The sequence below is a fragment of the Hemitrygon akajei genome, chromosome 4 (genome assembly GCF_048418815.1).
Source record: "Hemitrygon akajei chromosome 4, sHemAka1.3, whole genome shotgun sequence".
Taxonomy (NCBI): domain Eukaryota; kingdom Metazoa; phylum Chordata; class Chondrichthyes; order Myliobatiformes; family Dasyatidae; genus Hemitrygon; species Hemitrygon akajei.
The window spans coordinates 83,111,060-83,138,521 of record NC_133127.1 but is presented as its reverse complement, the minus strand read 5'-3'; the positions used below and the strand labels follow the sequence as shown (position 1 = coordinate 83,138,521).

The 27,462-nt window shown below is 42.9% G+C and overlaps 1 protein-coding gene across 1 annotated transcript in view; it reads right to left on the bottom strand.

The window, feature by feature from the left end:
• frem3 (Fras1 related extracellular matrix 3) overlaps positions 1-27,462 on the bottom strand; it is a 133,128-nt gene that overhangs the window by 67,203 nt on the left and 38,463 nt on the right. The window lies entirely within an intron of this gene.

Here is a 27,462-nt window from a genome sequence, read left to right as displayed (position 1 = left end):
TCCCAGGAATTACCGTAGTAGCCATTAGGTAAGAAAGTAAGCAACAAATTAGCTTTTATTACAAACAAGAGAAAACCTGCAGATGCTCGAAATCCGAGCAACACAGACAAAATGCTGGAGGAACTCAGCAGGCCAGGCAACATCTACAGTCGATGCTTCAGGCCAAAACTCTTTATTGCAAGGATGTTACTACGCATAGTTTTGGTCCAAGTAAGACTCATAGGGATGAGAAAATTTCCCTATCATGAGAGGCCAAAGAAGTTGGAGAAAGAGGAGTGAGTTTATGGAAACATATAATATCCTTAGAAGGAATGGCAGGCTCAATGCTCAGAAACTTCGGCCAGTGGTAGTCACAAATGAGGAAACATTGTTATGGGACAGGAAACAGACATTTAAAATAAGATGAATGGAAATGTTTTTGTGCGGAGCCCAGTAAAGCTCAGAAATTCTCTACCCTGGAGGGTTGTGAGGCTATATAATATGTGAAAATTAAAAATGGAAGTAGATAAATATTTAAAATATGCAGAATTGAGAGTTATCTTGAATAGCAGGCTAGGATAAGCGGCCAAGTGTCCTACTCATAGCTCCAATTTTCTTATATTCTTAGATGGTATAGCCTATGTGTAACTCCAGGCCTGCTGCATACATTTGACTGTTAACTCACTTGGTAAACCACTCTGATATACGGTAGGTGGCTCAGCCCCACTTTCTCAAGGCCAGTTAGAGGGACAGTCCATGCTGACCTTATCTTCAATGCCCACATCACCAAAACTGAAAATCTTCTTTTCCATTGCATTCATTATTTATCTTTTAACAAACACCTAAAATCATTATCTGGCCACCATCACATTCAAAACCAACGTGAGCCTAAAAATGATTATTAGTTTTAAAATGCGTGAGAATTTTGGGACTTGGGAATTCCCTTTATTAAAGCAAATCTTTGTTAAATCTGAGAAACAAATTGAGTTGCAATTACTTTTAGGAGTGAATTGAACTAAAGTTACAAAATGAATTGACTTAATCACAGAACAAATGGATAAGATTTTATGTTATTGTTCTGTTTACCACCTAGTATTCAATGTCAGCATGCAGAGGATAATATAGTTGATGCATCAGAAACATTCATAACAGGACAGACTTCATAGGATTTAACGTATGGCATGTGTCTATTGAAAATGATGACTTTTTATGTAGTGCTTCATGTACATGAAATCAGACCAGCAGCGGAATGGGCTGTTTTTATTTCTCACACTTCAATTCCTCTCACAGGTTCCTCACGAGGTCAGGTCATTCTCAATTCTGCCCCTTGCCGCTATGGCCAGTGGGGTGAACCTCGGAGCCTTTGATGGTGAGACTGGTTCAAGCTGGCTTTTAGGAAAAGTCACATGATGTTAAGGATGTCAGGATTTAAAAGGTCTTGTTAAAGAAATATTACTTTGACTCTGCCTGATTGATGTTGATCAAAAGCATCCGAGAGAATAAAGAAAATGTGACCAAGATGATCTTTTTGTCAAGAGCAACATTTGTTTTCAAAGACAAATTCTGTCACTGGAAATTAAAATAAAGCAGCACTTGTCAGAATAGTTGCTCTCTGATATTTATTGTTCTTGATTTTGTTTTTTTCTTTTTTGATAAGTTAATGTTAATAAAAATTAAATAGAAGTAATCTCTATATGTTTGGTTATCTCTATGCACTGTCATAAGGATCGCTACAGAAAATCTTTCCTACCAAATGTAATAAGCATATACAACAGTTCATCTCTGTGCAACAGGAGAACATACATCATAGTACAAACACGAGGAAATCTGCAGATGCTGGAAATTCAAGCAACACACACAAAATGCTGGTGGAACACAGCAGGCCAGGCAGCATCTATAGGGAGAAGCACTGTCGACGTTTCAGGCCGAGTCCCTTCGTCAGGACTAACTGAAAGGAAAGATAGTAAGAGATTTGAAAGTAGTGGGGGGAGGGGGAAATGCGAAATGATATGAGAAGACCAGAGGGGGTGGGATGAAGCTAAGAGCTGGAAAGGTGATTGGCGAAAGTGATACAGAGCTGGAGAAGGGAAAGGATCATGGGATGGGAGGCCTCAGGAGAAAGAAAGGAGTGGGGAGGAGCACCAGAGGGAGATGGAGAACAGGCAAACAAACTAAATATGTCAGGGATGGGGTAAGAAGGGGAGGAGGGACATTAACGGAAGTTAGAGAAGTCAATGTTCATGCCATCAGGTTGGAGGCTACCCAGCCGGTATATAAGGTGTTGTTCCTCCAACCTGAGTTTGGATTCACTTTGACAATAGAGGAGGCCATGGATAGACATATCAGAATGGGAATGGGACGTGGAATTAAAATGTGTGACCACTGGGAGATCCTGCTTTTCCTGGCGGACCGAGCGTAGGTGTTCAGCGAAACGGTCTCCCAGTCTGCGTCGGGTCTCACCAATATATAAAAGGCCACACCGAGAGCAGCAGACGCAGTATACCACACCAGCCGACTCACAGGTGAAGTGTCGCCTCACCTGGAAGGACTGTCTGGGGCCCTGAATGGTGGTGAGGGAGGAAGTGTAAGGGCAGGTGTAGTCCCTCCTCCCCTTCTTACCCCATCCCTGACATATTTAGTTGTTTGCCTGTTCTCCATCTCCGTCTGGTGCTCCCCCCCCCCCTCCTTTCTTTCTCCCGAGGCCTCCCGTCCCATGATCCTTTCCCTTCTCCAGCTCTGTATCACTTTCGCCAATCACCTTTCCAGCTCTTTGCTTCATCCCACTCCCTCCGGTCTTCTCCCATCATTTCACATTTCCCCCTCCCCCCACTACTTTCAAATCTTTTAGTATCTTTCCTTTCAGTTAGTCCTGACGAAGGGTCTCGGCCCGAAACGTCGACAGTGCTTCTCCCTATAGATGCTGCCTGGCCTGCTGTGTTCCACCAGCATTTTGTGTGTATCATAGTACAATAGTCTCTTTCTTATTATTTCGTACATTGTTATTGCAGATTGGTAAATTATTATTGTGTATATTATTATTCTGTACTTTATTATTAGTTAAGTGTGTTTTTTAAATGTTGCTGCTATAACGAAGTAATTTCCCACTCAGGAACAATAAAGTATTTATTATTAATATAATCTCACAAGGAATGAGTTAAATAACACTTGGGTGATTCTTCAGTAAACTGGATCAGCATCCTTGTTCAATTAAACATCTTTTACCATAACCCATTTGTCTTGCCTGTATGTCATCCCTGTAGAATCTACTTCTGTCCCATGTGGCTCCCTGCTCTGACTGCAGGTTTGTCAAAAGGTCCCAGCAATCATCAGCCCAGACCCCAGAAATCCAAATACACTACATCCACAGGTTCCCCAATGCTAATTTTACTTGTTACATCCTTAGATAACGCAAGCAAATTGGTCAAATATTATTTATCCTTCATTAAATGATGTTGATTCAGCTCTTATTATTTTTAGCTTTCCTATATGACTAGCAATTTCTTCTTTGATTACTGACTCTAGCGTCTTGACAATGGTATAGCTAAAAGACCTATAGATTGCTGGTTTTTTTCCATCTTTTCCCCATCTTAAACAATGGAGCCACACTTGTTGTTTACCCTCCTGAAACTTAGTAAGCTTTGAGAAACTTTGCTCCCCTACCTCTGCATAGACTTCCTTTAAAGTGCCATCAGCCATCATTCTGTCCTATCTGTCGAAGAATCCACAGTTCCAACATAAACTTTAAGAGAATTTCAGAACCCAGAGCATTGGGAAATGCCAAACGTTCTGCCCTAACTGCCCATAACTTTCAGCAAATTTGTCAGCAAACTGAAGATTATTGCATGATGACGGAATTCCTAAACTTGCTTGACCCATTAGGAAATCCATCAGGTTCACCATAGCACAAGAACAATGAATTGCTTCATTTGAATGGAAGAGAATAGCTGTAAGGACCAGCTAAGCTCAGATACATTTTAAAAATTAATTCATTTAAATATTTATTGCTAATTAAACTACTAACTTTTTATAGTGTTTCACTCTTTTAAAAAAGTTACCAGTTCAATTGATTATTTTAGTTCTAAGATTAATCAATTTTTGCTAACCAAGGTTATTAACAACTACATAACAAAAGTAAAAATAGGATACAGACCAGTCAGAAGATGATTTATGAGAGATTGAACTATATGTATAAATATGAGAGATTGAACTATATGTATAAATATGAGAAATTGAACGTTCTTTTATTCTTATGTGACACTAACAGAATACTTCTCTCCATCCTTCCAACTTTCCCTTTAATATCTTTTACAGCTGTTCATACCAACATTACTCTGAGCAATAAATTTTTACATAGCCTGTAAACTGCGTGACACTTAAAATGTTTTTTGTACTATGCATACTATGAATATTTAAAACGAAAGCTGAAAAATCACAAGCTTGATTTTAATTATTAATTGAAGGGTATAATGAAATACAGTACAACAAAGAAAATCTCTTAAGTTTCATAAACATTTTCTCATCTGTCTTTATTACAAATCCATTTTCTAGAAACACAGTCTAGATTAATTTCACATCCAGATGAAAGATACGTCTTAACCCTCATTAGAACATCCACATGTTGAACTTCTAGACAGTTTATGAATTTGATTGAATTCATAAGACTGAATCCACATTTGCAGTCAGCACTAGAAACTTGAAATATTCCACTAAGAGTTGACATATTTTCAAATTCTTCATTTCTAAGCATGTAGTTCAACCTATCAGTGAACACCTTAATCGAACCATTCTTAACTTTCTTAGAAATGACAAATTTGAAATCGCAGCATTGCTGTGATATTTAGTGAAATTATAGTATCGCTTTCATCATAGTTCGTAATAGTGGTTGTTTTTTTTTTGTCTGGTGTACAACATTCTCTTTTCTAAATTCAAAATTGCTGCGTTTGCAATAACAGCAGCATCAAAAGCTTGCCATTCTCTTAACATCATCAGAAAATCTATTTCCCACTGATTACACACACGTTGAATGAATTGAATAATAGGTGCAGTATTGACATCACTACTACACCTATTATTCAGATGTCGGCTGGTGATGCAGTGACATCAGCGTCTGACTCCGTAACGGAGGTTCCAGGGTTCAAATCCAGTTCCTGAGTATGTTTTCCATCCGTGCTGGGTTGAGTGTTGAGCTCAAATAAAGAAAAATACTGCGAAATGTCTGTGTGAGGAGTGGCGCGTCACACAGTCTTTCGTTCCATGCCTTGTAAGGCACGAAAATGCCCAACGCCGGACTCTCAGGCCTGAGTCAATGTCATCATCATCATTGACATCAGAACTTACGGATTTTTTTTGAAAGATTACTTACTAATAAAGACAGAACATTGATTTTTTCACATTAAACAAACACAAACTACAAAGCAAAACACAAATAAATAATGTCAGGCAGTCAAAAAAACTGACTGGCACAATGGCAAAAGTCAAATGTATTGACTAGATGGCATCGGTGTCAGTGGGCTGTGGTTCATTAACCATGAGCTACCGACTTCCATTCTGTGCTTACTGTTACAAACTGTGACAGTGTTATAACTTGAAAGTTCAGTGTAGACTCTCTAAAATGTTTCAAAGTAAAGGTTGTGGTATGTTTATTATTTAGAAAATTTATGTATTATATTCATTAATTAATTGCAGGGTGCTTCACAATTATTTATGTGTGGAGTTCTTCTGGCTCAATCAGCTGTGCTGCCCAGCAATTCACCTATTTAAAGCTAGCCTAATCAAAGGACAATTTACAATGACCAATTAACCTCGTAATCAGCATGTGGGAGGAAACCGGAGCACCTGGAGGAAACGCATGCAGTTCAAGGAGAGAATGTATCAACTCCTTAGAGATGGCCCCGGAAATTGAACCCCAAACTCCGAAATGACCCAAGCTATAATAGTGTTGCACTAACTGCTATGCTACCATGGGGCCAATATATTAAAATAGCTTTATATATTACATTGACGTAGATTTCAAAATTATAATAACGTGATATAAAAGAAAATGCCAGCTGCACAGCAACAAAGGCTCCATGTGCAGGAGCTTTTCAGCTATTACACTGCCGCACACCCGTGCAGCTTAGACAGAACACTGGATCCTTCCCTTAAGTCCACCTCACTTAATTTGCGCTTTCTAGACTATCAATCTTGCTTCAATGCATTTGCAAAGATACTTGACATCGCAAAGTTAAAGAACAAATGGGTCACATGGAAAGCCAAAGATAGCCTTTGAGAGCTACATGTAAGATTAGTCTGAACAGTCAGATCAGATGAGATATCCATGAACTAATTTGTGACTAGAAACTCAAATGGGATTTTGCAGCTCTAATTAGATCCAAAACTGTGCAAGTCATCTTATCACCATCAATGTAAAGACTGAAAAATACCTTAAGTATTTTGAATGAAATAGCTGACATCTACACCAAGCTGTTAGAATAAGTGACTGACTACTGAGCAATATGTTGTGCTGGGAAATTAGTCACAGAAAATTTGGCTCCAATTACTAATTTTTCTACAAATCTATTGAGGCTATAACAACATTTTCACTGAAATTCACTCTCTTCACAGTTAACATTGAGATTTCAAACGATAGATGACTTGCAATCTATACTCACAAGAAACATGCACCCTCCCCTGAGCAAGGATAGAAAAATCTATCTTTTGGTGTTCTCTCCCATCTGCATTATAACATGTGGGGTAGAAATTAGTCCTCTGCTGTGCATCTTCAATGCACTATTTAAACATCGCATGCTGCAAGTCGGTCTCTGAAATACTGTCCCATTCACTTCAATGGAACCAAATTTCAGAAGCAAAATTCAAGACATAGATGTTACTTCCACAATAAGAATAAACTGGCGACTAGAAATTTAAATATGATTTTGCAAGTCTAGTTATAATTTATAGTTACGTAAATTAAAACTATAAATTACAATTAGTTATAATCTAGTTGTAATAGGGTCTCAGCCAAAACATCCACTGTTTATTCCTCTCTAATGATGCTGCCTGACTGCTAAGTTCCTCCAGCATTTTGTGTGTGTTGAAAAATAAATTGTCACCAACTTGTGCTGGGGGGTGCATGTCCATATCATATCTGAATCCGTCTGTAGAACCATCTACCAGGCCAGGAACATGTCAATGCAATGTCATTCTGCTAATATTCACTGTTCCATTATGTGAATAAATACTAAAGCAACACATACAAAATGCTGGAAGAACTCAGCAGGTCAAGCAGCATCTATGGAAGTGAAAGAACAGTCAACATTTCAGGCTGAAACTCTTCTTCAGGACTGAAAAGGAAGGGGGAAGACTCCGGTTTTCAGTCCTGAAGCAGGGTCAGGCCCGAAACATCAACTGATCATTTCCATGAATGCTGCTGACCCACTGAGTTCCTCTGCCATTTTGTGTGTGTGGTTCAGGATTTTCAGCATCTGCAGACTTTCCCGTCTTTATGAATAAACACCACCTTTCTCTCTCTTATACACACACATTCTCTCTCTGACTCACTCTCCAAGATTAATATCTTTGTTCCATTTACACCCAACAAATAATAGTTCTGGAAGTGTGAGTGTGTGTGATAATTGACTATTTTGTGTAATCATGGGCAGCGGAACTACAGAAACAGGGTAGTGTCATATCCAGATATGTATCATGATTAACAGACCTTAGGGCTGACTGCAACAATTCACAGCATAATGAATACAGATATGGAAATGTAAGTGGTTCCCAAACAGCAAGTGTGGATCATATTCCTCATGCAGACAATTCCTGAACAAAACACATTTGTTAGCTGTGTATAGCAAGAACTGTTCTGTACATGAGGAGGATGAACTGTGGCCAAAATAAAACATACCCCCAATTCACCTGACATCCATGACAAATTGATCCTTTTGCCTTGCTTTTGTGTGGATCCTGGTCTTTTCTAAACCCCAGACTATTCTACACAACTCAATTGAATGAATTGGGAAGTACTAGGGATAACAGACAAGACGGAAAGGGAAATTTTGAACAACGCAGGTCAGTAAAGGAAAATGTTTTAAATGTTGACTTGATTCATGCAAGACTTCCGTAGTGAATAAATAAAATAGGAAACAGGTTCAACAAATATAAATAGTTAATAACAAGAGCTGCCAAACACAGAACATTCCCAATGGCCAATCAGATCATTTTTAGAAAGTAAACCAGCATCCTTTTAAGATAGTGCTACCCAATGATTATTTAGCAACTCTCTTGAGATAAAGGAAAGTATTTTCCTCAATCGCAATAATGGATGACAGCTGCAAACTCTTACTCTTTCAAAGGATGGCGTTCTCAATTGTTTTGTTAAAACTGTGGCAATGCCTTGCTCTGTAAGGGGGGTGAGGGCTGTGGATGATTGCTACATGGGTGGCCCTTTCAAACAAAATGCATGATGGTGACCATGGCAAAGGCTTGCTGAGCACACCAAAGGAATTATACTTCCACAAAACATTTTTACACAACTTTTCATCAAATCTTTTTAAATTGTGCTGGATTTCAGTTTGTCTGGAAAGAATAGTCCCTGAATTTAAAATTGGTACACAATTTTAAGCTACCCAACAGTGTTATAAAGATATTTTCCTTTGGTAATGTAAATGTATGCACCCTCATTGACAAAAGCTAGTTTGTAATTTTGAATTGATTCTTTTCCTCTTTTTAACTTGAGTATTGTTTTCTTCAATGCGAGAGAAGTCTAAAGGCACTACATAACGATTTCTAATTTCAACACCAAACGTTACCAGTTTATAAATTAAAAGCAGAGCACAGCTTGCTTTCTGTTTGTTCTAAATGTATCCATAAATGCCCCATAATCTCAAATCAGATAGAGTTTGTCAAATGGGTTCAGGAAAGTTTCCTTAATCAACATAGAGAGGTCCCAATATAGTGAAGTGCATGCAAGGGAACACTTTGCAGCTAGTGATCATAATTCCATAAGTTCTAAGACAATCATGAAGAAGGATAGATGTAGTTCTTGGGTTGGGATGCCGAATTAGAGAAAGGCCAGTTATGATGGCAACACAAAGGATCAGGCAGGTGTGGATTAAACTGGTGGTTTTATGGCAAAGGGAAGCTCGGTAAATGGGAGGCCACCTAAAGTGAAATTTTGATTATACAGAGCTTCTCTAAGAGGTTTAGGGAACCTTGGCCTGAAGCCTTAGTTAAGAAGAAGATGGTGCATAACAAGAATAGGCAGCAAGGACAAAGGAAGTGCTTGAGGGGCATATGAAATGCTAGAAAACACTTAAGAAGGAAATCAGGAGGGCTAAAAGAGGTATAAGGTTGTTCTAGCAAACAAGCCTAAGAAGACTATCGCCTGGTAGCACTCACATTGACAGTGATGAAATGCTTTTGAGAGGTTGGTTATGACTAGACTGAACTCCTGCCTCAGCAAGGACCTGGACCCATTGCAATTTACCTATCGCCACAATAGATCAATGGCAGACGCAATCTCAATGGCTCTTCACATGGCTTTAGATCACCTAGACAACACGAACACCTACATCAGGATGCTGTTCATCGACTATAGCTCAGCATTTAATACCATCATTACCACAATCCTGATTGAGAAGTTGCAGAACCTGGGCCTCTGTACCTCCCTCTGCAATTGGATCCTTGACTTCCTAACTGGAAGACCACAGTCTGTGCAGATTGGTGATAACATATCCTCCTCGCTGACGATAAACAATAGCACATCTGAGGGGTGTGTGCTTAGCCCACTGCTCTATTCTCTGTATACACATGACTGCATGGCTAGGCATAGCTCAAATACCATCTACAAATTTGCTGACGATACAACCATTGTTGGTAGAATCTCCGGTGGTGATGAGAGGGCATACAGGAGTGAGATATGCCAGCTAGTGGAGTGGTGCCACAGCAACAACCTGGCACTCACGTCAATAAGACGAAAGAGCTGATTGTGGACTTCAGGAAGGTTAAGACGAAGGAGCACATACCAATCCTCATAGAGGGATCAGAAGTGGAGAGAGTGAGCAGCTTCATGTTCCTCAGTGTCAAAATCTCTGAGGGTCTAACCTGGTTCCAACATATCGATGTTGTTATAAAGAAGGCAAGATAGTGGCTATACTTTATTAGGAGTTTGAAGAGATTTGGCATGTCAACAACTACACTCAAAAGCTTCTATAGTTGTACCGTGGAGAGCATTCTGACAGGCTGTATCACTGTCTGGTATGGAGGGGCTACTGCACAGGACCAAAAGAAGCTGCAGAAGTCTGTAAACCTAGTCAGCATCTTGGGCACTAGCCTACATAGTATCCAGGACATCTTTAGAGAGCGGTGTCTCAGAAAGGCAGCGTCCATTATTAAGGACCTCCAGCAACCAGGACATGCCCTTTTCTCACTGTTACCATCAGGTAGGAGGTACAGAAGCCTGAAAGTACACACTCAGCGATTCAGGAACAGCTTCTTTCCCTCTGCCATCCGATTTCTAAATGGACATTGAAGCTTTAGACACTATCTCTTTTTTTTAAAAGATTTCATAATCCATTATTAAGGATGAAGTTTTGGGTTACTTGGAAACACATCATAGAGTAGTCCGAAGTCAGTATGTTTTTCTTGAGCAAGCTCTTACCTGACAAAACTTTTGGAATTCTTTGAGGAAGTAATAAGTAGGATAGATAAAGGAGAATCAGTGTAAGTTGTTTACTTCAATTTTTGGAACACTGTTGTCAAGTTGCAACATATGAGACTCCTAAACAAGATAGGAGTCTGTGGTATTACGGCAAAAGTACTAGCGTTGATACAAGACTTGCTGACTGGCAGAAGACAAAGAGTAGGAATAAAGGAGGCCTTTGTTGTTTGGCTGCTGGTGACTCATGATGTTCTGCAAGCATTTGTATTGGATTGGATCCACTAATTTTCACATTATATATTAATAATTAGAGTGATGAAATTGATAGCTTTGTAGCCACACTTGCAGATGATACAAACAAAGGTGGAGTAGCTGGTAATTCTGAGTTTGCAGAAAGACTTGGACAGGTTGGGAGAATGGGCAAAGAAGTGGCAATGAAATATGGCATATGGAAGTGTACGGTCATGCACTTTGGAGGAAGGAATTAAGGCACAGGCTAATTTCTAAACGGAAAAAAAAATCAAAAATCAGAGTTGCAAAGGAACTTGGGAGTCCCTGTGCAGGATTGCCTAAACTTATACGTTAAGTCACTGGTAAGGATGGTAAATGGAATGCTAGCATTCATTTCAAAAGGACTAGAATATAAGAGCAAGGATGTAAAGCTGAGCCTTCATAAGGTGTTGGTTAGATCACATATGGAACATTGTGAGTACTTTTGGGCCCCATATCTAAGGGCACTGGAAAGATCCAGAGGAGATTTACAAGAATGATCCTGGGAATGAAAAGGTTAATATATGAAGATCATTTGAAATCTCTGGATTTAGAAGGTCAAAGGGTATTCTGACTGAAACCTACCAGATACCAAAAGAACCGGATGGAGTGGATGTGGAGGGAATGTTTCCTCTAGTGGAGAAGTCTAGGACCAGAGGTCATAGCCTTAGAATAAAAGGATATCCCTTTAGAACAGTGATGAGGAGAAATTTCATTGGGTTTTGGATGGTAAATCTATGGATGGTAATATCTACTAGCATGGAAGCCATGTCATTGGTTATATTTAGAGCAGAGATTGATTAGTTCCTGATTAGTTAGATATTGGAAGGATGGAGGAATTACACAATTAATAAGAGTTTTCCATACTTCAGAACTTTAATGAGCAGTTTTACCTGCTGAAACTATATTGGACCATGATATTTCAGTCTTGCTGATACGATGCCAGATGGCACAGGAGTTTCCAATGATTATACAATGATTATGCAATACGGAAGATCCTTACAACAGATCAGGAATTTACTTTGAATATTTACATGAAACCAGATTAATTTTATGGACAACCAGTGACATGGAGCAATCAAATGACAATAATGCTGCTGCTTTGCATCAAACATGGGCCACCATGGACAGAAACGGGTGTTGGTTGCATCCTATTCTGCGCAAAGAAAGACAAAACACATTCCCATGTTTACCCCGTGTGAGAAAGCCCTCCCTGCCACTAGCCCTACATTTAACACTTAACATGTTTATACAAGTGTCATTGGCAAACGGTAATCCAGAAGGAGTACTAACTCTTTTAATCTATTTATATTGTTAAGGTATATGGAAACATTTTAAAAAGATCCCATCACTTTTTATAGTTCCTGAGAACAGCAGATACTAATCACCTGTCAAATAACTCTGGGTTTTTTTGGGGGGGAAACAGGATCACAGCAGAATAGATAAGAGTGTACTGATGCAAGCTAACACTTTTTGCCTATTGGTATTTATTGACATAATCAACGACTCCAAAAAGTATAACAATGAGTGAAATTACAATATATTTTAAAAACTCGTTTTCTCTAAAATTGCATTATAATTTTATCTTCAATTATATCAGAATAATATCTCTAAAATATACAAAATTTAACATAAAATTCTTAGTACAGCTGTGTAATTCTGCTTAATCTTTAACACCAACATATCACTAGGTTTTACTAAATGACTTCAAACATACCATTCTAAAAGTTAAAAACACTGGAGAAGAGCTTGGACATTGAGGCATTATGATCCTCACCTATATTCTTGGTAGGAATGGTGCCCATGTGTTGTTGGGTTTGGTACCAGGCATTTCTGCCTGAATCCTACCTCAATTAATGTTCTTTTTTTTTCCTGTGTTGCTGGCATAGAATTCCTTAACATGGGAATGAGGGAATTAACAAAAACTTCACAGTTATATTCCCTCCAGACCAACGACAAAACAGCAGAGGACTTCCACCATCTGCTTAGAAATACAAGTTAACGCTCCAGAAAACTAAATTTGGGAAGACAAACTAATGTTGCATTTTGCATAAACTCAAAGTCCCTCAGAACAAAGATATTGATGTACTTCTGTTGATCACAAACTTGTTTGTGTTAAGTAAAAAACATAGTAGCCGCTTTATACATACCAGGATCCCATAATCAATTACTAGATGGCTAAATAATCTGCTTTTCATCTTCAGGAGGGTATAAATGGGATAACAGAAAAATACTTTGCTTTTCAATGAATAGTGCCACATGAATAGCAATATTCATCCGAGATCACACTTTGTCGGAAATTTGATACCTCCAACATTGCAACACACTCTTTGTAGAGAGGACTGCCTAACTTACAGGATGAAGTCTAGAGTGGAGTGGGAACATAGGCTCACAATCTGTCAACAAGCCACCATCCCTAAAATTAACTCATTCTTGTTCATGAGTTAAAACTGCCCACGTCATCAGACATACACACTTATAGATCAGAATCATGTTTTTGTCTTCCTCTTCTGATTGCCTTCTCCAGATTCACAGGACAAGAAATTAAACTGTACTTGTATTTTAAACACTATGTAACTGAACTGCAGTACAAAATTGATCACTAAATTTGATGAACATAGTGCAAAATATGAAATTCAAACTTTCATACATTTAAGTCACCAATGTGTGGTATGTAATCCTAAGCAGCAAGCAAAAACAATCCATATTTGGTATTACTGCTGCAATACAGGAATATGAACACAGTACCAGGCTCAACTATAAAAAACGGTCTCAACTGAACTATAAAGGGCTGCATATGTGTGATTAGGGATGCTGTCCTGAGTTACCACTATAGACATAGCAATGACACAAGCCTAAAATCTTGTCTGATAGCTACATGCTCTGATAGCAATCAGTGGTGGAATCTGGAGGAGTTGATGCGAAATGGGATTAATGTCGGGTTAATGTTGTCAAGGTGGGAGATGATCAATCAAATTGAGTGGGCTGTAGGACGTGTTTCCATGCTGTATCTCCCTACGACTGAAACAGAACGTTCCAACCTACTAAGAAACCATCTGATTTTGGCCCATTCCTTCAAGTAATTGTCCCAATATTTTAGACTAATGACACCAAGTGTTGCAAAATCAACAATCCCTTTAAATACCATGTGCATATCAAAATGTGACTCTGAATGAAATTGCAGTGAATTCTCACTCTATGCCATTTTGAATATACTTCTATATGTAAGGATTTCAAGTCCAGGTGATTTCTGTCGGTCTAGGGTGGCAGTGATTCCGAACTGCTGGGTAATCAGCAGGGCTCAGTTTGTTTACTAGCCACAACTAACACAGTGAAGTAGCTGCATGAATTGTTGAAACAAGCACAATTTCTCCTGAGCAGCCAGAAGTGACTCACCCTTCCCAAGAACCTTCTTTCCTAAGTCAGAGAATTGGGTATTTCTTTCTTTTTTTTAAAATAATTTTTTTATTGCGTTTTTAAGTGATTACAGAGTAAAGTATAGAAAAAAAATGTATATAACCCTTCCCCCCTCCCCTTAACCCCTCCCCCCTAACTTCCCTATAGAAAAAAAAAGAGAAAGAAAGAAAGAAAAAAAAAGAAAGAGTGCCTGGATGTTGGAATTTCTTGACAAAGATTATCACAGGAGGGGTAGAGTTGTGCAAAGGTGAGGTTACTGGACTAGCAGCCAAAGTACAGGATGTCTGATTCAGTTACATAATTTTGAATCCCACCACAACAGTCCAGAGATTTACATAAATATGAAAATTAAATCATTGAAGAAGGTAATATCATTAAGAGTAACAATGAAAGTAGAAAATTGTCATAAAAATAACTCAGGACTGAATTAACAAAAGTCCTGCTGAAGGGTCTCGGCCCAAAACGTCGACTCTGGCTTTTTCCATAGATGCTACCTGGCCTGCTGAGTTCCTCCAGCATTTTGTGTGTGTTTCCAGGAGTGAAATGAGCTGCAGAGAGTTGTACACTTAGTCAGCTCCGTCATGGGCATTAGCCTCTGTAGTATCCAGATCATCTACAAGCAGTGATAACTTAAAAAGGCAGCATCCATCATTAAGGACTCCCATCATCCAGGATATACCTGTAGGCACTCACTCAATGATTTCAGGAACAGCTTTCTTCCCTCTGCCATCTGATTTCTGAATGGACATTGAACCCATGAACACTACCTCACTACTTTTTTAATTTTGCACTACATATATGCATATTGTAATTCGCTTTTTTCTCTATTATTGTGTATTGCATAGTACTGTTGTTGCAAAGACAACAAATTTCAAGACGTAAGCCAGTGATATTGAACTTGAATCTGATTCTGCTCATTGGTATCTATAACTAGTCAAGCCTTTGTTTGACTACCACCCTACTCGACTTAGCTAGCTGTCAGTTTTGTGTGGCAGTTCACCAGGAAATTATGTATTTAATAAGGTCTATGAGAGGGGACAGAGGAAAGGTTGTCCATTAAATTTTGGGTGCCTGACCAGCTGGCTTGCAGCTGTTGCAGGTGATGTTATGCTGAAGCTATTGCTGTGGCAATCACTATTCAACCAGCTGTCAAAGTCATTCAAAAGATCCAGTGTCTGATCAATCTCTAACAGATTTAATTTCAGTCCTTTGACTGAATACAATAGCACTTCCTTGTGGAAAGTAGTGCAAGAAATTCCTTTGAATAGCAACTGTTCCTTAAGGAAAAGTGAGCAAAGGATATAATATAGGGAAATAGTTTCTTCAAATTTCTGTTTTTATGTAAGGCTGAACAGAGAGCTGAAAAATGTTGAAATGGAAGATAAACTAAGATCAAAACAATCTCCATAAGATGTAATTCAGATTTCTATGCACTTTCAATACGTAACTATTGTTGCTATTTTGGGAAAAGAATTAAACTGACAATGTAGAAGAGGATCATAAAATATAGTCATAGAATGAAGTTCAATGTGAAAAGTATATTTTTATTCTGCTTTATTATGTAGTAGCCTCCTCTAGATGGGGTTGTATTTTGTTTCTGTTATGTTAATGAACCCTGTCATCTTTAGGAACATTTAGAAATTACATTTTTTGAGAAGTTAGAGTGGCACAGTTTGTAAAGCTTTCCAACATTTGCATCTTTCATTTCAAGGCTGACAGAAGTCAAAACAAATCACATCCTAAGTAACACGAGTGAATCTGCAGATGCTGGAAATAAATAAAAACACAAATGCTGGCAGAACTCAGCAGGCCAGATAGCATCTATGGGAGGAGGTAGTGACAACGTTTCGGGCCGAAACCCTTCATCATCATCCTCCTGATTTTGCTTAGGCATCTTGGGCCTAAGCACTATATCATGTCACTTGTCTTAATCAACTGATATTCGAACATAGGTTGTTTCTCCAGAATCTCTTCAATATTTGAGATTTCACTGGACAACACATTTTTTCAAAGGTGTTACTTCCTCAGAAGTCTTTCCTTGTTTCTGATAGACCACTTGAAGCAGAACACAAATATAATTTCAGACAACTTGAATTGCATAGGAGTCTGGAGAAACAAGAAATTAACTTTTATTGAATATAATGTTTTTAATTGCATAATGGTGCTAATGCTTCGCAATAGTTCAACTAAGTCAAAAAATGTTCTGTTGATGTTTTTCATTTGTACTCAGTGTCTGAGGCTTCTCGCTTAAGAATCCAACAATAATCAGCCAGTATTGATGGATTCCTGTTACCCTGATACTGTTTCTCCATGACCGCAAAGTCCTGGTGAAACCTCTCACCATGCTCATCACTGACAGTGCCAAGATTAACAGGGAAGAAGTCTAAATGGCAATGCAGAAAATGAATCTTCAGTGACATGTTGCACTTCATGCCTTTATATGCTTCAAGCATGTTGTAAACCCCCTGTACGTAGCTTGCTGCTCTGTAGTTGCCAGGAAAATTTTCAACAACATCCCTGAATGCCTTCCATGCAATTTACCCATAATAGAAGTTCTTCGAATTGCTTGCCATGAAGACCTGTTTGATTTGTGGACCAACAAAAATACCCTTCTTAATCTTGGCATCAGTTGCTCTGATTTGAATTATGAATTGAAATAACAAATATAGTGCATGATAGGGAAATCTTATGCTGATTTCAATGATCATCAGCCCAAAATCCATTAAGACATGCCCAAAAGTATTCAGGGAGCAAAATCCTTGCTGTCCAGTGTAATCAGTAACTTCAGGGGTGAAAAAGAGATTTTTTTTCTCTTTTAAGTACCAGTAATTTAGTTCTAATTCAATGGCAATAATATTTCAGATAGACAGCTAGTTGATAAAGAAGATCCAACATTATTAAAACATCATGATCTGCTAGTTTAAAACATATTTAATGCAATAGCTGTAGACCAAGCTACTAAATGAGTCATCAAATTTTGAAGTATGAAGGGAAACTATTTAAATGAGACACAATTTGCTTAATAATGAAAATTAAAATTCTCCAGTTTATTAAATCAAGCTTAAGGATCCATGTTGTATGAGTTCAAGCATCAGAACAGGGATAGAAACCGACAAAGCTCCAGGACGTCACTTTCATTATGGTTTAACTCAAAAATTTGCATCCTATTGGAAATTTCAAATGGCACAAGTTACAAGCTATCATTCTCCTTTACAATCCTCAGTCAAATACTGGAGTCACTGAAATGCAGATGAAAATGTATGGCTTCTCATATTGAACTGACTTCTTTCTGAACACCCACCCTCCTTTAGCCATGACAGCTGACCACTCCTCTCCCACAGCACCGCCCCTTTGTTTCCATGACTTCACATGCAAATACCAGCAGGTACGAAAGGCCCAAAACCTTGGGGAAAACCCGCTCTCCCTCCCCATCTAAACAAAATATCACTACTTCTTGGATCTTGAAGGAAGGTTGATTGTCACGATGTACGCTGGCAATGTCGAAACCCAGGTGCGGAAGAAAGACAGCTTCAGACGTAGAGACTTCTAACAGGACATTGATGGCTTAGCCAAGTGCACCGCAAGGCATAACGTTCACCAAACTAGGGCCCCACAAAGAGTGCTAATTGAGACTGCTTAAATAATAAAAGTAACACGGAATCCCCAAGCCTATCAAAATAAACTTAACAACTTTAAACAGAAACCACCAGGAGATCACGTTATAAAAGAGCATGTCACTTGAGAAGAACAAGGAAATTTAAACTTATGGCAAAATGACTGTATGACTGTGATGCACCATCAATAACTCACTCTGAGACGTAAAGGCGAGATATCGGCTTTTATTGATTGGAAGAAGGAACAAGCAGTGGTTGACCACCATACTACATCCTGGAGACAGAGAGGCCAGGCTCAGACCTCAATCGCCTTTATACAGGGGTCTGTGGGAGGAGCCACAGGAGCAGTCAGCAGGGGGGCGTGTCCAGACAGGTATATGTAGTTCACCACATTCACCCCCCCCTTTGTTTTTAAAAAAGAGTCCCCATGTGGCGAAGTTTCTTACAAGTATATTTACAGGTCAAGTCTATCAGGCGGTCGAATCTGTCGTTGCGATCTACGTAGCACCGGCTGTGATTGCACTGGTGCCGGTGGTGATGATTGCACAGATGCCGGTGGTGATTGCACAGGTGGTGGTGGTGATTGCACAGGTGCCGGTGGTGATTGCACAGGTGGTGGTGGTGATTGCACAGGTGCCGGTGGTGGTGATTGCACAGATGCCGGTGGTGGTGATTGCACAGATGCCGGTGGTGGTGATTGCACAGGTGCGGTGGTGGTGATTGCACAGGTGCCGGTGGTGATTGCACAGGTGCCGGTGGTGGTGATTGCACAGGTGCCGGTGGTGATTGCACAGGTGCCGGTGGTGGTGATTGCACAGGTGCCGGTGGTGGTGATTGCACAGGTGCCGGTGGTGGTGATTGCACCGGTGCGGTGGTGGTGATTGCACAGGTGCCGGTGGTGATTGCACAGGTGCCGGTGGTGGTGATTGCACAGGTGCCGGTGGTGATTGCACAGGTGCCGGTGGTGGTGATTGCACAGGTGCCGGTGGTGGTGACTGCACAGGTGCCGGTGGTGGTGATTGCACAGGTGCCGGTGGTGGTGATTGCACAGGTGCCGGTGGTGATGATTGCACAGGTGCCGGTGGTGGTGATTGCACAGATGCCAGTGGTGGTGATTGCACAGGTGCAGGTGGTGGTGATTGCACAGGTGCCGGTGGTGGTGATTGTACAGGTAGTGGTGATTGCACAGGTGCCGGTGGTGGTGATTGCACAGGTGCCGGTGGTGGTGATTACACAGATGCCGGTGGTGGTGATTGCACAGGTGCTGGTGGTGGTGATTGCACAGGTGCTGGTGGTGGTGATTACACAGATGCCGGTGGTGGTGATTGCACAGATGCCGGTGGTGGTGATTGCACAGGTGGTGGTGATTGCACAGGTGCCGGTGGTGATTGCACCGGACACGGAGGTTGTGCTGGTTCCGGCCTAACTGGAGGTGTCAGCCCACTAGGCATCAGTGATCCCTCACGCGTGTGCGAGGCGCCTGGTATATATGCGTACGAGACGCCCGGTATATGAGTGTCGTGAGGAGTCTGTGTAGGGCTTGGTGTGCACGGTGTCACCTCGGGTACAGGGTTCATAGTTACCGTGGAGTGTTCGGGGTAGTGGTCTGCTGCTCCTGCGGGCGCCAGGTCGCGGACAGAGACCGTGTCCTCCTGCCCATCAGGTAAGACCACGTAGGCATACTGGGTGTTCGCATGTAGAAGGTGAACCCTCTCGACCAGCGCGGAGTATTTATTACTCCTCACATGTTTCCAGAGCAGCACTGGCCCTGGGGACGTCAGCCAAACTGGTAGGGTGGTCCCAGTGACAGACTTCCTGGGAAAAGAGAATAGGCGCTCATGAGGGGTGGCATTGGTGGACGTACATAACAGGGAGCGGATAGAGTGGAGTGCCTCAGGGAGGACCTCCTGCCATCGAGAGACCGGCAACCCTTTTGACTTAAGGGCTAAAAGTGTGGCCTTCCACACTGTGGCATTCTCCCTCTCCACCTGTCCATTTCCCCGGGGATTATAACTCGTGGTCCTACTAGTAGCAATGCCCCTAGCCAGCAGGTACTGGCGCAACTCGTCACTCATAAAGGAGGACCCTCTATCACTGTGGATATAGCAGGGATATCCGAACAGAGTGAATAGCTGGCGCAGGGCTTTTATGACGGACGTGGTAGTGGTGTCGGGGCAGGGGATGGCAAAGGGGAACCGCGAGTACTCGTCGATAATATTGAGAAAATAGACATTGTGGTCAGTGGAGGGAAGGGGGCCCTTAAAGTCAACACTCAGTCGCTCAAAAGGGCGGGTGGCCTTGACAAGTTGCGCCGTTTCAGGACGGTAGAAGTGCAGTTTGCACTCAGCGCAGATTTGGCAGTCCCTGGTCATCGTCCTGATGTCCTCCAGGGAGTACGGCAGGTTCCGGGCTTTCACGAAATGGTAAAATCGGGTGACCCCCGGATGGCAAAGATGTGCATGAAGGGCGTATAGCTGGTCGAGCTGTGCGCTAGCACACGTTCCCCGGGATAGGGCATCAGGGGGCTCATTGAGTCTGCCAGGCCGGTACAGGATATCATAGTTGTAGGTGGAGAGTTCTATTCTCCACCGCAAAATTTTATCATTTTTGATTTTGCCCCGCTGTTGGTTGCTGATCATGAACGCAACCGAGCGCTGGTCGGTCAGCAAGGTGAACCTTTTGCCGGTGAGATAGTGCCTCCAGTGTCTAATAGCTTCCACTATGGCCTGGGCTTCTTTCTCCACCGCGGAGTGCCGAATTTCAGAGCCTTGAAGGGTACGAGAAAAGAATGCTACTGGCCTGCCTTCCTGATTGAGGGTAGCAGCCAGCGCGAAAACGGAGGCGTCACTCTCTACTTGGAAGGGAATGGTCTCGTCCACTGCACGCATCGTTGCTTTGGCAATGTCCCCTTTAATGCAGCTGAAGGCCGCGCAGGCCTCAGCAGAGAGGGAAAAAGTGGTAGACTTGACCAGGGGGTGGGCCTTGTCTGCGTAATGGGGGACCCATTGGGCGTAATAGGGAAAAAAAACCCAGGCACCGTCTGAGGGCTTTGAGGGTGGTGGGAAGAGGGAGTTCTAACAGGGGGCGCATACGGTCGGGATCAGGGCCAATGACCCCATTCTCCACAACATACCCAAGGATAGTGAGTCGGGTGGTTCCGAACACACACTTGTCCCTGTTATAAGTAAGGTTCAGAGCTTCGGCCACTTGGAAAAATCGTCGGAGGTTGACGTCGTGATCCGACCTGTCGCGACCACAGATGGTGATGTTATCCAGATAGGGAAATGTGGCCTTCAGTTGGTACTGGTCCACCATCCGGTTCATTTCCCTCTGGAAGACCGAGACACCATTTGTGACACCAAATGGGACGCGCAGGAAGTGATAGAGCCTGCCGCCCGCCTCGAAGGCGGTATAGGGACAGCCCTCCAGGCGGATGGGTTGCTGGTGATAAGCGGATTTCAGATCTATTGTCGAGTACACCTTGTACTGAGCTATCTGGTTGACCATATCCGCGATGCGGGGTAGGGGGTACGCGTCAAGCTGCGTGAACCTATTGATGGTTTGACTATAGTCCACGACCATCCTATTTTTCTGCCCAGTCCGAACAACAACCACCTGGGACCGCCAAGGGCTTGTGCTTGGCTCAATGATCCCCTCCCCGAGCAGCCGCTGCACCTCTGACTGAATGAAGGCCCTGTCCCCCACGCTGTACCTCCTGCTTTTAGTTGCCACAGGTTTCCTGATGTAACCAGGAAGTTAGACGGGGGAGATCCAGTGGATGTAGTGTACCTCGATTTTCAGAAGGCATTTGATAAGGTCCCACATGGAAGATTGGTGGGTAAAATCAAAGCTCAGGGCATCGGGGGGAAGGCATTGACATGGATAGAAAACTGGTTGGCAGATAGAAAGCAAAGGGTAGCGGTGAATGGGTGTTTCTCGGAATGGCAGGTGGTGACTAGTGGGGTGCCACAGGGCTCGGTATTGGGACCACAGCTGTTTACCATTTACGTTAACGATTTGGATGAAGGCATAGAAAATAACGTCAGCAAATTTGCTGATGATACTAAGCTGGGTGGCAGTGTGACATGTGATGAGGATGTTAGGAGAATTCAGGGTGACTTGAATAGGCTGGGTGAGTGGGCAGATACTTGGCAGATGGCGTTTAATGTGAATAAGTGTGAGGTTATCCACTTTGGGAGTAAGAACAGGAAGGCAGATTATTATCTGAACGGTGTAGAGTTGGGTAAGGGAGAAATACAAAGAGATCTCGGAGTCCTTGTTCATCAGTCACTGAAGGTGAATGAGCAAGTGCAGCAGGCAGTGAAGAAGGCTAATGGAATGTTGGCCTTTATTACAAAGGGAATTGAGTACAAGAGCAAGGAAATCCTCTTGCATTTGTACAGGGCCCTGGTGAGACCACACCTGGAGTATTGTGTACAGTTTTGGTCTCCAGGGTTAAGGAAGGACATCCTGGCTGTAGAGGAAGTCTGGACTGTCTTACGCAGAGAGGTTAGAGAGACTGGGCTTGTACACGCTGGAATTAAGGAGATTGAGAGGGGATCTGATTGAAACATATAAGATTATTAAGGGATTGGACAAGATAGAGGCAGGAAATATGTTTCAGATGCTGGGAGAGTCCAGTACCAGAGGGCATGGTTTGAGAATAAGGAGTAGGTCATTTAGGACAGAGTTAAGGAAAAACTTCTTCTCCCAGAGAGTTGTGGGGGTCTGGAATGCACTGCCTCGGAAGGTAGTGGAGGCCAATTCTCTGGATGCTTTCAAGAAGGAGCGAGATAGGTATCTTATGGATAGGGGAATCAAGGGATATGGGGACAAGGCAGGAACCGGGTATTGATTGTAATTGATCAGCCATGATCTCAAAATGGCGGTGCAGGCTTGAAGGGCCGAATGGTCTACTTCTGCACCTATTGTCTATTGTCTACAGTCGGGGGTCAGGTTGGCGAACAGCAGTGGGGGAGGGATCTTGAGGGTGGAGAGGCTGCAAGTGGTGTCAGTAGCGCAGCTGTCGGCATGGTGCTGGGCGGGACGTGTGGTTTGGTGTGTGTGTGTGGTCAGTAGCGGGGTATATGGCGAAGTCCCACCAAACTGAGGATTCCTGACAGTGAGTGGTGGGAGGGGCCCATCATATGCCATAGTCACACTTTCGAGATGGCTCTGGAAGTCCAGCCCCAATAGCACAGGTGCGCACAGTTGAGGCATGACCAGTAGCGCAAAGTTCCGATATTCTGTGCCCTGCACCACCAATGTCGCTACACAACCCACCCGGATGTCTGTGGAATGCAACCCAGAAGCCAAGGTGATCCTCTGACTTACTGGCCGTGTCACGAGTCCGCAGCGTTGCACTGTGTCCGGGTCAATAAAACTCTCAGTGCTGCCCATGTCAAACAGGCAGCTAGTCCTGTGCCCCTCCACCAGGATGTCCATCATTGACCTTGCAAGTTGGTGTGGGGTGGTTGGTCGAGGGTTACGGTGGCCAATGTTGAACTGCCGGCTTGGTACCTGGTTAACACCGGTGGGTCGGGGGCAGGGCATGTTGACGCCGACAAAGATGGCCGCCCACATCTGGGCATGCAAGATGGCGGCTCCCATGTCTCACACAGGTAGGGGGCGGGGCATGTTGACGCCGACAAAGATGGCCGCCCACATCCGGGCATGCAAGATGGCGGCCCCCACTTCTCACACGCAGCGCTGCTCGACCCCGCTCGTGGTTTAGACATAGACCTTGGCGAAATGGCCCTTCTTCCCGCAGCTGGAGCAGGTCGCTTCTCGGGCCGGGCAGTGTTTTCGGGGGTGCTTTTCGAGTCCGCAGAAGTAACACAGCTCGGGCTTTCGCCTGGCCACAGCCATGGTCAGGTTTGGGGAGTTCGTGGAATCATGACTGGCAGCGGCGTTGGCGAATTCGCTCGCGGGAACCGACGGCGGCGGGGTCTGAGGTGTCCACGGAACCGGCGGGGAATCGCGCTGCTGGACAGCGTCAGCATTGTGCAGAGCAGCCTCCAGCGTGTCGGCCGTCTCGATAGCCGAGCGTAAGGTAAGATCAGCATTTTCCAGCAGCCGCTGGAGCACATATACTGACCTAATACCTGTAACAAAGGCGTCTCGTACCAAGAGTTCCGCATGCTGTTCCGCCGTGAGAGTTTTGCAGTCACAAGTCCTGACGAGTGTCTGTAGGGCTCGGAGAAACTGGGCGCTCGACTCTGCAGGCTGCTGTCGGCGGGTAGCTAAGCGATGTCTTGCGTAGACAGTGTTCACCGGCCACAGGTACTGTCTTTTGAGGGCGTCCAGTGCCCCTTCGTAGGTCGGCAGGTCCCTGATAAATGAATAAACTTTTGGGGTGACCCTCGAGAGGAGAATTCTGTGCATAACAGCGGGGTCAGTTGCACGAACCTCCTCCAAGTATGAGTGGAAGCATGCAAGCCAGAGTTCAAAGGCAAGAGCTGCTTCAGGGTCTTGGGGGTCCAAATCTAATCTTTCCAGACGTAAAACGGTTTCCATGTTTTAAAACTTCCAGTCAATAAAATTGATGCACTATCAATAACTCACTCTGAGACGTAAAGGCGAGGTATCGGCTTTTATTGACTGGAAGAAGGAACAAGCAGTGGATGACCACCATACTACATCCTGGAGACAGAGAGGCTGGGCTCAGACCTCAATCGCCTTTATACAAGGGTCCGTGGGAGGAGCCACAGGAGCAGTCAGCAGGGGGCGTGTCCAGACAGGTATATGTAGTTCTCCACAGACTGGTCAGCAGCTTCTACGGGTCAACAAAATGTGCTACCATTCTACTTAAACATACGTCTTATGATCGCAAGATCCTGCTATACGTTAAGAACTCAAAGGACTGTGGGTCTACATCATCAACGAGTTGCTTGCTGGCAGAGATAATGAAGGAGCTGCACAACATTCTGCTGCCTGAGTCGATGGAGGCTCACAGTCAATTAGTGAGTAGCTGGTACAGTCACTTTTCGTATGATTGCAAGACCCTTTTGGACATTGTTAATCTGGTACTTCACAAGTTCAATTTGCTGATTTACAGGATATGAGCAGGGGCGGGTGGAGGGAGCCGAGTCAGCGAGTTCCAGACCTGAAGCCACAATGTTGCCTGTTTGCAGCCACCCAGAGTGAGGGGATGAAGTCATTGCGTTTCACTGGGACGGGTGTGGCACGAAGTCCAGAACGGAGTCGGCGCTCCCCCCACCACCCCCAGAGTTTCACTCGGCAGAAGACAAGCTCTGTTGTGGCCAAATGCAGATTGTTTTAGCAGCACTCAATGGACTCAGGCCTCGAGCTGTGAGGTTGCTTGCTTTTCAGCTGCCGAAGGTGAGAGATCTGAACCATTGTGATCTACCGGGAGCAGTGTAACACAGTTATGGTGGCTGAAGATTTAAATTGGGCTGAGGGTCTGGACTAACAGCATTATATTTGTCTGGCTGTGTTTGTATATGTGAGGGCTGGGCCTCAAAGTCACAGATTTGCCTAGTGAGCATTGAGGGCCAGTCGACAGATGATATCAGTAGGCTGGGTGGGTGGGGGGAGGTCAAAACTATATATATAGGCATATTCTGCATTGTTGTATTTTTTTCTGATATTCTATGTGGGTTTTTTGACTTGTATGCATCACGTCACAGTGTCAGTAAGGTGGAGAGCTAAACCTCAGGACTCTTATTAAACGATTGTGATCTTGTGTGTGACTGTCAGTAATGTGTATTTTCACCTTGACTCCTTAACAACTCTGTCTAATTTGGCTGTATTCATGAGTATTCGTATATGGTTAAATGACAATTAAACTTGAATTGAATTGAAATGATTAATGACTCTCGTTAAACAACAATTAACCATTTCAGGTCCCCCAGTCCTGCTGAAGGGTTTTGGCCCAAAACAATGACTAAACGCTTTTCCACAGATGCTGCCTGACCTGTGGAGTTCATCCAGCATTTTGTGTGTGTTGCTTGGATTTCCAGCATCAGCATCCTTCCTCTTGTTTGCTCCAAACACCTCAGAGCCCAACGCTCTCCGGCTCCCTGCACAGACCTGGAGCTCATTACAGATGATAGTAACACACATGGGACATTCTGAGCAGGGGCAAAGGCTCTCTTTCTTACCAGTAAGGCCTAAAACTGGCTAGTTTACTTATCAATGACTAATCACTCTTTTTTTTTTGCAGTATTCCAAAGACTACTCTGCAGCTGCACTACCAGCACATCAAAGATCAATGTAAATTTATTATCAAAGTACATATATGTCACCATATATTACCCTGAGAATCGTTTTCTTGCAGGCATTCACAGTAAATAGAGAGAAACTCAATAGAATCAATGAAGAACTGCACTCGACAGAGATGGACAAACAACCAATATAGAAAAGACAACAAACTGTGAGAATACAAAAGGCAAAAAGAAAAATGCAATCATTATTGAGAATACACATGGTAGAGTCCTTAAAAGTGAGCCCATTGGTTTTGAAATCAGTTCAGTGTTGGGGTGAGTGAAGTTGTCCCCTCTGGTTCAAGAGCCTGATGGTTGAGGAGTAGTAACTGTTCCTGAACCTGATTACGTGGGGCTTGAAGCACCTGTACCTCTCTCCTGATGGCAGCAGCGAGAGGAGAGCATGGGCCGCAGGGTTGGGGTCCTTGACCATGGGAGCTGCTTTCCTGCAACATGTAGATGTGCTCAGTGGTGGAGAGGGCTTTACCTGTGATGGAATGGGCTGTATCCACTCCTTTTTCTAGTTTTTTTCCATTCAAATGCATCTCTAGAAGTTCGTTAAAATTTTCGATGACACGCTGAATCTGCACAAACTTCCAAGCCCTCATTTAATGGCAGTTATACATTGGACCCAAGACAGATCGCCTGAAATGATAGCACTAAAGAATTTAAAGTTGCTGACTCTCCACCTCTAATCCCCTGGTGAGGATTGGGTCTTGGACCTTGGGTTTATTTCTTCTATAGTCAATAATCAGCTCTGTAGTTTTGCTGACATTGAGTGAGAGGTTGCTGATGTGGCACCATTTAACTAGATTCTCAATCTCCCTCCTAAACATCCCACACCAGTGGTGTCATCAGCAAAGTGAAATATGGAATTTGGAGCTGTGCTTAGCCTCACAGTCGTAAGTATAAAGAAAGTGAGTAGAGCAGGGGGGTAAGCACACAGCCTTGTGGTGCACCTGTGCTGATGGTGATTGTTAATCACAATCAATCTCACAGGAACTGAGCCACGAATACAAGATAAACCCCAAAACAAGAAACTAAATGCATGTTCGAAGTCCTCATCGTTCACCACAAAACTGTTGCAGAAGAATGATCCTAAATATAAATCCTCAGTATTAGGTTCCATCATGCTACTAGCATTACCTTGTCCCATCAATCCCTGTGTGTGTGCCATGCGAGGCAACAGCGCATTACAGTGGCTCCATGTGTTTGCTTGTCTTAACGTTATTTAATGTGTTTCTTTCATTTGTTTTCGTACTGGCTGCAATGCTGTGAAATAACAACAGACGTTAATCTGTTTAAGACTATTTTCACC